This window comes from Tachypleus tridentatus, chromosome 6 (assembly GCF_004210375.1).
Source record: "Tachypleus tridentatus isolate NWPU-2018 chromosome 6, ASM421037v1, whole genome shotgun sequence".
Classification (NCBI taxonomy): domain Eukaryota; kingdom Metazoa; phylum Arthropoda; class Merostomata; order Xiphosura; family Limulidae; genus Tachypleus; species Tachypleus tridentatus.
In genome coordinates, this window is record NC_134830.1 from 17,937,580 (window position 1) to 17,952,627 (window position 15,048).

Sequence of the window (15,048 nt, forward strand, 5' to 3'; positions counted from 1 at the left end):
CAAACCAACTTCTTTACTTGGTGGTATAGTTTTGTTGTTGGTTTAAATTCATTTTAAAACATTCATTTGGAGGAGTATACATCAGGTTTGTAGTTAACATGCATCCTGTGGTATTTCACTTCTAGTACTCATTATATGATGCTGTATCATTTCACAGATACTTATATATAGCACAAGTAAATGGTTTGTTTGTTTTTGTTAAATAAACAATACCCAAAAGCAAATACTGTAAGAATATACACCATGCACTATCCAAATAAAGTATGTATTAAACAAAAGTAATAACTTATATTGGAGAAATGTACTGGAAAAAGGTTGTTTTGTTTTTTCCTATTATTCATTCTTTCACCCAAACTGTGTATAGTGTGTTTTATCAAATGAAGGACAAGAATGTTAGAGCAATGTTTACCTTACATTACACAGTTTTAAGAGCTGGTATATACTTAATGTTACATTTAACACAGGCCAGCTTTTTTCTTTTCTTTTTTTCAAAAATACATTCTCTGTGTATCATTTTCAACTGTAATAAAAACATTAATTTAATGAAGACAATATATACATATATACATACACACACACACACACACACATCAGGTTTAAAAACTCACACTATTAGCCACATACTGCTTGCTCTTCATAATCTGAATTACACATGAAGACAAAATACTCTTATTTTTTCATACCACCCACTATTATCAACAAAGACAAACAAAATTAAATTTTTATATCATAAGTCTATATTCGATTACATTTCTCAGTGATAAAAGTATTTTCTATATTTTTGATCAATCACCAAATTTGAAAGGCCTCTCAGAAAGATAAGATTACCTTCAATATACTCTTTTTCTATCAACGTGTACAATTCTATTCTTTGATAGATTGTTTGGGCAAAATATTCATAATGAATACTTTGCAAAATGGACAGCAACTTCTTGTTGAGAAGACAAGTGTAGAGGACTTGTGTTTACATAAAAGTCAGTTTCTGTCCATTCTACTAAGTTTTATCGTGTACAATTCTAGTTTTATGGTTGTTACCATGTGTGAAATACAGCTACTATTATTTTGAGATATCTATTTATTGAATTACTATCATTTAAACAGGGGCATATGCGTAACTATTACTCTGGTGAAATTATCGAATTAGATACCACAAGGTAACATTTTAAAGCAAATTTTTAAAACTCTTGTGATTAGCGACCTTAAATTAACCTTGCTCTACACGAACACAGTACTCTGTACTTGTACGCACAACAGCCTAGGTACTTCACCAGTACCCCTAGTATTAGTAATTGTAACAGTAGTAGTAAATTTAAAAAAGTAACAACCATGAAATTATAATTCGTAACTGCAGTTAATACCATGTGTAAGGCCTTTTCTATTAACCGTAAGTTACTATTTTCATTAATTTAACACATTGTTAAATGTAAAGTGCAAAGCCATCTTACTGTTTATGCGAGTTAGTGTTTATTTACAAAAAATGTTTATATACTGACACCTAACCTTTCCACAGATGTTTTGAAGGGCACGCGAACGACGCCTGTCTTCACCGCTTAGTGTTTACGGCTATAAACCAACACAAACACTGACAGCTGGTGCACATAATCAGTACTGACGCAGTTAAAACAAGCCATTCAAATTCAGATTTTGAGAAATATCAGCACCAATAATTAAACAGTTTCTTAAGAGTAGAAACCTGAAATTTTCCAAAATGTATTTAAAATATTTTTTAGCTTATCAGAAAAACACTTCTTCCACAAAATAACCTCAGTTATTCACAGACAGTTGTTTGTGTTTAGAAAGATGAACATCTACGATGTAACAGTCATGACAGGCTGATATATTAACAAAATATTCACGTCACAATGTCGACGAGAGTACGGATTTATCGTTTAAAGTAATTTTTGTGCATTATAATTCCAGGGTTGTAGCGGTGCTCACTACCCCAACATTCTAAAACATTGTTTACAGCTAAGTCTCTTATTGCTACAGTATAAGCTAAGCTCTATCTTTTTAAATTTTCAATATTATCGTTTCACAAGTTTCATTTTCAGCTGAGATAAATCATTTAAATTGTTGTTGGTCTTTTTCTTTCTTTTTAAACTCCACCCTTCCCTTTGTGGTGCTGGCCAATCCCCTGTCACTCCATATTGTTTTATACGGTATATATTCCAATGCTGAAGACATTTGATGACAGAGACGAGATGGTGTCCTTCAGATAGTGAGAGTATAAAGAATAGAGAATATTGTGCGGCCATAAATATCAACTAGAATGAAAGTATGTGTTGATATTTGAAAAAGAGAGATAATACAACCTAAATGTTATGATACAGAGGTTTAACATTGTATTTTACATAACTCACAACGAGACTTTTCACTCTTATTTTTCCTTTCTCCAACGTATAATATGCCTGATTCCACTATCTGTACTGTGCGTGTGTTCTCGTTCAGAAAGATAATTCTTGAAGTTGTGAAAGGCACGTTTTTTTCTTGGCTTTGAAGAGTTGAATATATATTTGTGTTGAGATGCCCTTTGCATATCAACATATCCTCGGAAACATGGAGCCTGGAACGGTTTCCTACAAGCTGCTGTTACTTTCACATATCCCGTAGCAGAATAGTGCCAAGTCTTCGGATTTACAGTTTAAAAACAGGTGTTCGATCCCCCTCAGTGGACACTGCTGATAGCTCGATATGGCTTTGTTGTAAGTAAACTTGCATGTTTGTACATAGGTGTGAATTTAAATCACAAATAGCTTTTACTTTCAACAGAAATTTTCTGCCTAGTGGTAATATGTACTATTACCACGACTAATGTCTTAATAAACTTCCATACCTCTCCGTTTTGCTTTTATGTATAATACAGGATGGTTCAAAACATATCCTATATAACCATGCAGTTTAACAAATTGTGGCCCATCTCCAACAGTATCTTATTGTTACGCTGGTAGACTCCTATATGTGTACGTCTAGTCAATATTCGATTTCAATCCACTTTCACTGCAGTGTACACAGTTCTAATGGCGATGGTTATCTTGATTTTTATCTCAGTGATGTTTGTTATGCATAGGTGTGTGACACACCATATCCTTAAACCCCACACTTCTTTCATGTACCGACGTCTGTAGTTACGCTGCGCCGCAGTCACCAACAAGGTCTCTGCAAGCCAAACAATACATTAAGTCTTTTCCTAAGCAGTTGCCATTTTACAGGTAACACTACTGACTGAAATGAGAAAAACAACAAAACATTACCATAGAAACTGTTCGAGTTGGACTACAGTATAGTGGTGTATTTCCTCAGCTATTTAATTATTAAATTTTAAAATTAGGAAAGATAATGTTTGGACTGTGCAAATATTTGTTTCCACTGTGCATTTTTCTGCACTCTGTTTCTTTCTGTGCAACAGTCAGAGTTCAAGGAGGCACATACTCCCACATATCTCCTTGAACCTCGACTTAGTGGCCTTATTTTTCGTAAATCTATTGGCCGAAAATACCACACACTAACAAATTTCGCCTATATGTATGTATCTCGGGCATGAATTTATCTTTCAGAGCTCCCCATCAGACAGCAGTGTTTGCGTGTATTTTGCATGTGGATTGTTCTTCAATTATTCGTTTATATGCACATGGAGTAAGCACCGTTATCGTCACTCAGCTGTGTTTAAACACTTGTCCCCAGATACCCAGGTTTTGAAGGCTTCGCTATATCTCGTGTCTCTTAGTACATAGGTTGATCACTTTGCTACTTTCTACCTTTTGTACTGCAATGCATTTGGTTGGTTTGTCGTGCTGTATAATAGGTTTAACTCATGTAGATATAAGCTTTGCAGTCATTGAAGTGCTCAACACATTAAATTCGTTCAATATTCTAAGTATCTAATCTCAAGTCAAACACTGTCTAAGCAGGTCACTTACCTATTTTAATCGCTTTAAATATACAGCACTATTTTCACATTTTATAAAAACTTTGTGCATACACATACAAGATAACCCAACGACATAAGCATTTCACACTCGAAGCAGTTTTTTTTTTTTTTTTTCTCGTTGAGAATGAGACCCTAAAGTCTAAGATAAGCAATTTCTGGTAACTTATGTATTTTATAAGTAAACTTATAGTTGAAAATACAAGTAATGTTTGATACAGAAAATACGTTTGGACAACCACAAACTACAGCTATACTAGATTAATATTTCTGAAAACAAAGCAAGCATATAGCCTAGATAATCAATACTTCTCACATTGTCTGCAAGTAACGTGTAGTCTCGCAAATTCATTTAAAAGATTGATACAACATTTGCTTTAAAATATTGCAGGGCAACAGAGAGCTAAGTGAGTCAGTATAACTAGTACAGTTCGTGTACTGCATAGCTTGTATGTAATCCAGGACAAGAGATATGGCATACAATTCGACAGTGAACACAAGCTGTACAGATGATTCTGTACAGATACTCTCTGTGCGTCCAGCAGAGTCGTTTACAAATGACTCAAAGGAAGGTCACACTTCGGAATGGTAATTAGCCATGGAAGGATGGGCTGATTAGTGGATACAACTATGTTATCCAATTCATCCAAATACACCTGGATACAAAGGCCAAAACGAACAATGGCAGACCGTCTATTATAAACAAGCATGGCTCACTGAGGAAGGAAAACACAACCCCAGGTGGGATGCTCTCGTTAGGATTGAAGTTTGAAGCATACAGTAAAACAGTTGCAAACGGCGAAAATATAGAGGAGGTTCGTGAAACTCAGCGTACAAACTCTGGACTGGAGAAGTGAGGAAGGCCTCTGTGCAGAACCAAGGTCCCTGATGGTGAAAATTGTGATTTAATAAGGGCACAATAGATTGTTTATCATTAGAATATTGATCCGCTCCCCAGAAGGTAGAAGAGAAAAAGAGCGATGTTCCAGGTATCAGCTACTTCCTGGCCATCAGAGAGCATGATCGAGAGGGGACAATTATATTGCCCACTGACCATTCAAATTTTGTCCCACGTGACTTTGGAACTGGTGGCAGAAGATATACTGGTTGTGAGCTTAATCCAAGATTCCTTCTGGCTTTGATGTCTTAACCATCGAGCACATGCACAGGCCTGCCGAACAGCGATGTGGTGCGAGAGTGTGGGATACCTATGAAAAGTATCCCAGGCCCGTTTTTTGACCCTTCCATGCCATGTGGTAGGCAGGATTCCACCACAGACGAAGATATCGTGGAAAACTTGTCAAAGTCTTAGGAATACATTGAGCAGCTGCCTGTATAATACAGTCAGTTACTGCTGCCACACAGTCATCTATTGATGGCTTACAGACAATTGCAGGATCAAGTTCTACGAGAGCAGTGAAAGAGGGCCAGTTTGCGTAATCCAGCTTCCACTGGGGCACGCGGGTCGGGTGACATGGACCACAATCAGTCTTTCTCAAATTTTTGGAAAATTACGACTGCCTCGTGGATTATTGTCAACCCTCCATGAAAGGTGGGAGAATAGTGAAGGGGAGCAGATAGAATAATCGACAGCAGTGAAAAACTGACTTGGAGCACGAAAATAAGTATAAGAACTAGTACTGAAGAGCAATATGTTGTTATCAAAGCACATATGCTCTATGGAACGAGCCATCAATATCAGCACCATCCCAGAAGGAATTATACCCATTAAAATCCTCCAGGATTAAAAAGGGAAGTAGTAAATGCTCAATGAGCGCATCAAGTGTCTGGCTAATCATAAGTCTCTTCAGGAGCCAGGCAGAGAGAACAAATAGTGATGGTACAACCCAAGGAAGTAATGGCTACAGCCTCCAAAAGGTATATCAAGTGACAAAGACAGAGTTGAAACATGCTGATCAACTAGCAGTGCCACCCCACCATGCACTCATTCATCACACAATCTATCACTTTTGTACAAAGAAAACTACCAAAGTGTGATTGTATTGGCAGGTTACAGAAACGTTTCCTGTAAGGAGACCTACATGGGATGGTAAAAATATATCAAATCCTTAATGCCATCAATATTTAGAAAAACCAACAACAAAACTGACAGTTCCACTGGATCAGGGTGACCATTTTTATTTACGTGAAGGAGAACATAGCAGGGAGCCCTTCTGTTTTCGACTGTTTTTTTTTCTTTATTGGGAAAAGGTCTAACGACCTATGTATACTGCCCTATTGTAGAGTAAGCTGGTCTCTGTCTGTGGACAAAGATTTCAGTGACTGAGGGTATGAACGAATGGTCGTTCTACTTCTTGGGGCTGCAGAGGAGGATTGACCTGAGGAAATACCCAAAGCCAAAGGAAGTGAAACCAGGCAATCACTGAAAGGAGTGGCAGGGATAGAGATGGAAGTCAACTCTTTTAATCATGGAGGGCAAAAGGTTCTTTAGATGTTTTGTAAACGACTCTGTTGGAGGCACAGAGAGGTCTATCTGCATTCCCACTGTGATAGTGGAATGGAGTACAGCAGTACATGTCCAAGATGGAGTTTGGGACAACAATTTCTGATCCTCTGGGTAGGAGATATTTATAGTCTTCATGCATTGGACCTCTTTCTCCTCCACCCATTTAGGACAATAAATAGAGTAAGTGGGGGTGAACCACTACAGTTAACAGTGTGGTTCTAGTTTGCACTTGTGTGCGTCGTGGTCTTTGCTACCACAATGAGCATGTTAAAGAGCCACAATATGATGTTTTGAGTGACTGAACTGTTGACGCTGGAACATCTGAGAAGGTTGGGAATGTGTGGCTGTACCTTACAGTTCAAATAACCTGCTCTGACTGCGGCTTGAGGACATGGTGATGTAAATGCCAATATCAACAGATTAGTAGGTACCACACTTCCATCGTTGCAAGTAGAGTTTTGGTACATCACAGAAACGCCTTGGTAGGAGAAACCAGCGAAGATATCCGACTCAGGAATGTTCTTTAAATCCTCTAACTATAACCCTTCTAGAAGAATTCAAGGTTGTATGGGTAGTAACCTCAATGGGTATATCCCCAATGGCCTTTGATTTCAAGGTGAAGATGTTTCCACCAAAATGTCTCCAGATCTCACCTTCTTCACTGACTTAGGAAAGCCAGCAAGCCCTTCCAATCCCTTTTGAATAAAAAAAGGGAGACATCTACCCTGAGGATTTCTCAGATAAGGAATGGATAATTAGAAATCGAGGTACAAAATCTGTGATATTGACTGTACAGCAGAGCCGTCCATGCGTGGTCGTTTTCCTAATTTTTTTTCATAAATTGGAGTATTTCATAATAAAGACGCTACATTTGAGTGCCCAGTGACCCCTCCACCATGGATCCCTACGAGGGGACGCACTAGAATGCCAAACACGGACACTGCAGCAACTCCAGGGTTTCACGAGCACTATACCCGAACATCAGCATCTGACACAATGCCCACAACACCCATTTAGAAGTCCAACAATGGTACTCGGTTGACACTTGGTAAAGTGGACTAGCCAAATGACCCTGGGGGCCGCCCCAAGACCGCTCTTCTACACGAATTCAAAGCCAAAGTGATGTGTTGGAGTTGGACCCCTCAATTACCAGGATCCTCTCCCCCCCTCACTTCACGGGTTGCTATGCACGGCAAATTCGTAGGTGGATGTTTAGATCTCAGAAGGTAAACTTATAGTACAGAACCTTTTCTGAGAGGTCCGTTCACCACGTATAGGAATCCACCTCGAGAGGAACTGTGACTAGACGGGCAGAAACAAAGTAAAGTCGCCCGAAAAGAAGTTCGTCCAGAGAAAAGTCAGAAAACGTAATGTTAATCGTCGTGTGTGTGAAAAGCCTAACCGTTGATATGCCAGAGTGAAATTAATAATTTTAAAAGAGATAAAGAAAATAATTTGCCCCACCAAAGGGTGTTCTAAACTAATTGAATACGCCTGTGTGGACTTTGACACAAGACAAACAATCATTGGAAGTATGAAAAACAGATGATTATTGGAAGACAACTGCGGTAACTCACACGATAGCGCAAGTGAATTATACACGGACAATGTTGCCGTATAAATAGAAAAAAAAAACAAAACAGTTCAGCTTGTCATTTGAATTTTAAAGCAGTTGAATTTAACTTAATGAGCTTTTAATATAAAGAGGAGAATTGTACAGTATTTAAGATACAATTATAATTTCCATAATGTAAATAGTTTTTGTTCATACACTTAACTTATTTCGAATACAGATATTATTTTAAAAACAAATGGAGTGCGTTCTTTAAGATAATTGTCGAATTTATCGTTTACAAGTCAGACACCTACTGTAAAAATCCTTAGACTAACCCACCCATACTTACATTACTAAATATATATCCTTACTTAAAAAAAGTAAAAGTTAACAGTTTAACGCTCAATATACTGTTTATTTTCACATTACAATTTACGTAATGTTACACATGAACAAAAAAGCAATGTTATTTAAATTGACTCTGCATATATTGGGTTGAGGAATAATTCGTGAGCGTTTTTTCAAGTTAAAAAAATATATTCATAAATGAAACGCTTTCGCAAAATATTTCATGTCATTTGGTTGATAATTTTTTGCTCTAATAGATGGTGTGTTTGATTTTCATATGTCTTTAATTTTTGCTTTCATTTTCAGCTCATTAAATGGAATGTCAAGTGGACAAAATCGAGCATTTTCGACACCATCTGCTTTTCGCATTTAATTTCTGGCAATTTCGTTTAAAACAATGCATACTATATACCTAGGTATTACATGAAATAAAGTATCATAATAAATGTTTTGGGTGTAATGTGTTCATGCATTGAAGTATTGTATAGTCTTGCATGTAATGCTTCAATGAAATTATTTAAAAACGCTCACGAATTATTCCTCAACCTAATAAAACATAGAAATATAAGTATTAAACTCCTGATCAAAAGTGAACTATCCATATAGGTCAGAAGTAAAAAATAGTAATGAATAAATAAATGAATCTAATTACTTCCATCTTCAAGTCGAACAAACTTCAATAATGTTTGAGCCCTTCGATTTGTGTGAAACTTATAACCTTGGGATTTTTGCTACACAGTTTCAATACCAATAAAACATTCTATCACAAAATCAAAGAACTTGTTGTATTTTGCGCCGTTGTATTAATTATGTAATAGCATCCAACGAACTACAAATTATATTTAATATAATTTACAGACATTTAGCCTTAAAAATGTTTCAGGATAAATCTTCAGAAGTCTCCAGTATTTACTGGTTTGATTCTTTTGGTGGATGATAGGTAGGGAAATAGCAGTGGCGGAACTGGGTGGGTCTTGTTTGAACTGAAGCTATCCCAAAATATGCCTTAGCTTCTCCAAACTAAAAATACTTTCTGTTAAACTGGGTTCACACTAAATACTACAATGTATGCCAACAGATCTAGAATGTTGCCCTCAATGTTTGTCCAGCTTAACTCAGTCCCTCAGGCTGACAACGCCCCCTAAATGAAATTATTTGGTGCAAGTAGAAGTACAGTTGATCCTGTTTCTCTGTAAAAGCAAAGCAATGGGCGTCTAAAAGACACAGGACTAACTCTAAACAGGTTTAAAACACAACATCCTCCTCAAGGTATAGAAAACACTCTGTAATACCGCGTCATAACAGTTTTATCTTCTAACATCAACGGTTAAATCAATGTTTTCAAATTCTTCTGCGATACCCTAAAATCCTACATGCATATACTTATTGTAAACTAGTACAGATAATTAAGTTTCAAGTGATAAGCAAACTGCGATACATTTAGTTTTGCACAGTCCTTGTTTTTGTGGGTGGTTTCTCAGCTTCTAGCTTCACACATGTTCATATTGATTGTATTATACATAAATATCAGTTACATTTGTCATTATATGTCTGTTGATAGTAACACATTACTAAACGTCTCTTTTAAAGTCATCAGGAATTTATTTGGCAATATATATGAACAGATTTACTGCTGTTTTTGTTTCTATTTCGTGTGTCTATAGCTGAAACATAGTGTAAGCCGAGATCGTATTATTTATCACGCCCAGCAAAATAGCACTTTATAACCTTAAATGTATTAATAAATATGAACTTTCAACCAGTTATTCATCATATTTCGATATTCAACTAAATACTAACACTACATGAATGAAGATATTAGAATTGCAAAAGACAACATTGAGTATATAGCAACGAGTTACTTCGTTTGACTAAAACCACGCACGAATGGGATAAATAGTAGTTTTGGTCGGATACAAACAAAAATATACTTTTTTTAACTAGAGTATAATAAACAAAATTAGTAATTATAGCATTTTCTTATCAGGTTTTTTTTTTTTTTTATTGTCATAATTCTATAATTAGGCTGTATAATGCCCCACGCTAGTACAGCGGTAAGTCTACGGATTTACAACGCTAAAATCAGAGGTTTGATTCTCCTCAGTGGGCTCAACAGATAGCCCGATGTGGCTTTGCTATAAGAAACACACACACAGGCTGTATAAAAAATAACATTTTCTTCATTAATATGAATGAAGTAAAAAAATATCCACAACAAAAAGCTTATGGGCCAAGTTTTCTGTGGCTTGTTTAAGAAGCCTTCTGAACACACACACATATACTCCTATATGAAATAAAATAATCTTCCATTCAGTTACTCAGAACCTTAACATCTGATAATGTATAAAGCAAACACTGATATTAAAGTTACGAAATTAGCCTACTTGGATGTGTTTATGTGGTCAGTAAGTGGCTTGCGCGTGCTTCATATTTCACTAAATAACTTTTATATTTCATAATTTCAGCCAAACCAACATGTCGCAAGAACAAGCTTCCTTGTGACGTCATGATCGACATATAAGGTCTCTTGAAACTGACGCACACCTCGAACTTCGTTCGAAAACATCAACAACAGGAAGTGTCAAGGTGAAAAGAAACTGGGATACTTCACAGTAGCATATCTTTAACGTACTAAGCTCAAGTGTTATTTATTCTATGATTTATTGCGATGTGTTACTTACTACAATTTATTGAAGTTTCATATAAAATGCCAAAACATAGTAATAGAACTTGTATTTTAAATTGTTTATGGGAAATTATACAACGTTCTTTATGAAAAAACAAAACAAAACTTTAGTATTTGGTTTGAAGACCTTTTCACAATTTCACATAAAAATTATCAGAATAATCCAGTTGTCGTGGTTCGCCACTATACTGCTACTTTACGTAGCAAAAGGTGAGCAACAAATACGTAAAACAAATCGATCATTCAAGTTAAAATGGGAATAAAAAGCCACAGTTAAACCTCATGGTTAGTAAGTACTATATGCTAAGGAAATGAACTTTTGTACGCACACATACGAGATTACGAGCAATTCATTTGTGCCCTCAACTTCATAGGTTATTTATCTAATACGAACGTTAAAAATCTAGTTACAGTTCTGAATTACTAGTAAACATAAGCTTTCCCCATGTCGCATAAAGAAAAAGACTTTATAAATAGTTCGACAAATAAGGGCGCATCCTGTGTATTTAAAACCACACCTCAGCAAATTATCATATTTGAAAAAGAAACTGTTGTTGTCACGGGTTTCGATACACATTGCTCTGTGCAGATTTGTGCTTAATGAATTAAATAGCACGTGCAAAATGCATCGAAATAACGGTACATTTTAACAACAGAACATAAGTACAAAACCTTCACACAATACTTAGACTGATGCAGGTTTTCACAACTGTTGATAGCGCTTCTGCCTTCCCTACAGATTTGTCGTTAAAACCGACATCTACGGTTCGGGCGTCAAAACTTCTGGTGTAAGTACGAACACCCCCTTTTTCTCCCCAAGATGCTTTTAATACTGTCTACAAGCAGTATTTAATATAGTACATAAACTATAACGCACCTCGTCATTTAAAGCATTATTTGACATTGCTGGAAACTTATTAATTACTTACAGCAATAACTGTTATAAAATGAAAATCTAGTAAATTGTGTTTCTTTGCCGAATTGTGCAATTCTGTTTAATGAGGTTGTGTATGCGTGACGAAATTTGGGAATTATATTGCCATAAGATTGAGACGTAACATTAATATTTTTGAGATTGTGTTTGTGAGACATAATATATTTTACGATTTTAGTAGTGCGGTAGTGTACGCGCGTGCAGGAGAATGCTATTTACAATTGGTTAACAGTTTTGGCAGACTTCCGTCTCTGAATATACGAGTCGTGTCCGGCTGTCCTTGATGTCGTTCTCATAATTGTTGAAATATACTTCTCTCTCTCTCTCTCTGACGATGGCTTACCCAGGTATGTAAATAAATGAAAATTTACATATGACAGATTTTACTCTTAGTAACCTGAACTGGTTGGAAACTTTCCGGATGTGTTGCATAATGGTCTAATAAACGTTTGCAACGGCTAGTACGTCAGAATTTGTATGCATGTGATGCTACTAATTTGGGTGTTGTTCGTGCGAATAATAAGATGTTAGCATTTTTGATGACGAGAAGCCTACTTGAAATAAAAATGTATCTCAGAACGGCTGGTATGGGTATTAACACTTTTATTGATAAGGAGAGAACAACGTTTCGGCCTTCCTAGGTCATCTTTCTTAACCGTTCTGAGATACACGATGTTACCATATTTCCCGAGTTATATCCTCAGTAATACCCCTCTTTTAAGATTTTTCGCAAAATCTCACAGAATCCTGCTAAGTTTGATAAATAGGGAGAAGGAGAGAAAACATTAACACTTAACAGTGCCATTGTAACAAAGAAATTGTTCCTCGAATGTAGTTATTTACTCTGACGTTAGAGGTCACACAATTCTTATCCTTCACGTAATGGCTTCTATTACAGACTCCCCTACAGCGTGGTGCCATAGTTGTTTTGCGTATAAACTTCATTTTACAGTCTTTCTCCTCCTGTTGTAGTCCTAAAATAAAAACCAAGAGACGTTATCAAAACAAAATTAAACGTAAGCATGTAAGATGGGTGGAAGCGGAACTGCTGTCAACCATCTCCTGTTTCCAGCTACAGGAATATGGCAAACTTAGAATGACTAAAAACTAGTTATGTTTAATGATTACTACTGTTCGGTAAATGATGTCATTGGTTTTAAAGATATTGATATAAATATTTAATTATTTGTATGTGATAGGTAGAAATATTAAGCATCTATATCGATTGGTAACATATACAGTTAATGCTCGAATCTCACCTGCAAGTAGTTTAAAAGCGATATTCAACTTAATCCGTGATGACGAGAACCTAACGATGACTGAAGAAGGTTTGTTCGCTCCTCTACATAATGCCTTCTCTACCCATACCAGCCGTTTTTACATAGATAATGTTCAACTTACAAGTATACAACAGGCCTTACACTTACTTTGGGCATGAAAGTTAATTACCTTACTTCTGTCTCAAGAAGGGAAACCTCGAAATAAGTGACAAGCTTCGTTTTGTATTTTTACGCACATAGCAGAAAATAGGTTAAGCTTGCTTGTTAGTTAATTATGCTACTATAAGTATTACTCACACTACAGCTAAAGTATTCATTTTTCTGCCATTACCAGCATTATTTACCACGGTATTTTATTATATTTTATTTTGTCTAAGGAAAGAAGGAGTTTGTGAGAAAAGTTATACATACACATGTAGCTTTTATTAACATATTTAAATTAGTAATTAACAGAAACCGAAATTTCGAAAATGTCTCTGTCCCGTTGTTATAAGGATTAGATCATTAATTATAAAACTTTAATTTGACGCTTTCAGTACTGAACGTTTATAAAATGTTCTGCATATTAATTACAGGAAACAACTGTAAAATTGATATTACTGACATAGAAAAAGTGAATTATGACGATATGTAGTCAATTTCTATAAACTACAGTGGCCCAACTTATGAACACATAAAAAAAAATAATGCAAGTTACACTTAAATAATACCCACTTAGCATTATATTATCTATATATAATAGTTTGGACGGTGAAGTTACAATGAAATAAATTCTCAGTGTTGGTAATATTTCAACTGTAACATACCTGATATCCGTTAGATTTTTCGGCAAGCTACACTACCAGCGTTTCGATAACCTTGCAAAAGACCCTAAGCTCAACACAAGGACACGACAATTTTCATAGTCTCTGCGGAAAAAAAAGCGATAGCAACTGAAGGTGTGTTCTTATTATCCAATCAGCAGAGAGCACAGTTACTACTACATTTCATCAGCTGACTTATGTTCTCCAAATCATATACTTTCACTTAACTTTAGTGATTTTATTTTTAAATGGGCTTAGTTATTAAGGAATAGGATATTTAAATTTTTATCAGAAAAATGATTTATATTCCATCTTCTAAGTTTATGAATATTTTAATATACAAATTAAACACTAATACAAATATGACTTCTACACGTAGGACGCATTTGATCAGGCGTCTGTACGTCGGGACTCGGGAATTTACTGAGCACACTTGAATCTTTCGTTTTTCTGTTTATTGTTAAGTGCAAAGTTAAACAATGGATTGACCAGATAGTCAATCTGGTCCATTGACCAAACCGAACAAAACTGTTTGCTAAACATGTCATTGTACCCATTACACCACTGTCTCATAGCTAAGTGACCGAGGGTAAATTTAAGTTTATAACGTTACATTTCGGTTTTATTTAAAACAGCATTGGTCGCAAGATATATATATTTTAGTTATTTACAAAATAAGTAAATAAACTTTGGACTCTCAACCTTTATAACTTTAGTCGGTATCATGATCAAATTCGTCTTTAAACAAAAAAGCAAGGAAGTCAGATTATTTCCTCCATATTAAGGGACGCTAACTTTCTGTTCTGGTTCACTAGCTTAATCCAGTGGAAAAAACAACTAGAACATGTTCCGAACAGGAATATCAAGTATGCCATAGAGGTTCCTTTTGTTTTATTTGTTTTAAATTAAGCACAAAGCTACATAATGGGCTATCTTTGCTCTGCCCACAACGGGTATCGAAACTCGGTTTCTGACGGTGTGAGCCCGCAGATATATCGCTGTGCTGCTGGGGGCTGCCATAGATGTACGGTTGTGACACCAGCTAAGTTA

At 35.9% G+C, this 15,048-nt stretch overlaps 1 protein-coding gene and 1 long non-coding RNA gene across 5 annotated transcripts in view; one reads left to right on the plus strand and one right to left on the minus strand.

Annotated features, from left to right (window-relative positions):
* Window positions 1-15,048, minus strand: part of PCB (Pyruvate carboxylase) — a 119,273-nt gene that overhangs the window by 70,463 nt on the left and 33,762 nt on the right. The window contains exon 2 of one of the 3 annotated variants that reach the window (XM_076503535.1): window positions 14,002-14,103. The gene's annotated coding sequence lies outside the window, so the exon portion shown is untranslated. Of the gene's footprint in view, window positions 1-1,489; window positions 1,784-14,001; window positions 14,104-15,048 lie in introns of those variants that run through there. The other 2 variants (XM_076503536.1, XM_076503537.1) reach the window with 2 other exon arrangements.
* On the plus strand, window positions 1,234-11,086 carry LOC143252022 (uncharacterized). 2 transcript variants are annotated; one of them, XR_013028789.1, is made up of 2 exons: window positions 1,234-1,384; window positions 10,761-11,086. It is a non-coding gene; the product is annotated as an uncharacterized LOC143252022 (long non-coding RNA). The 2 variants fall into 2 exon arrangements; XR_013028788.1 differs by lacking the exon at window positions 1,234-1,384 and adding an exon at window positions 2,202-2,702.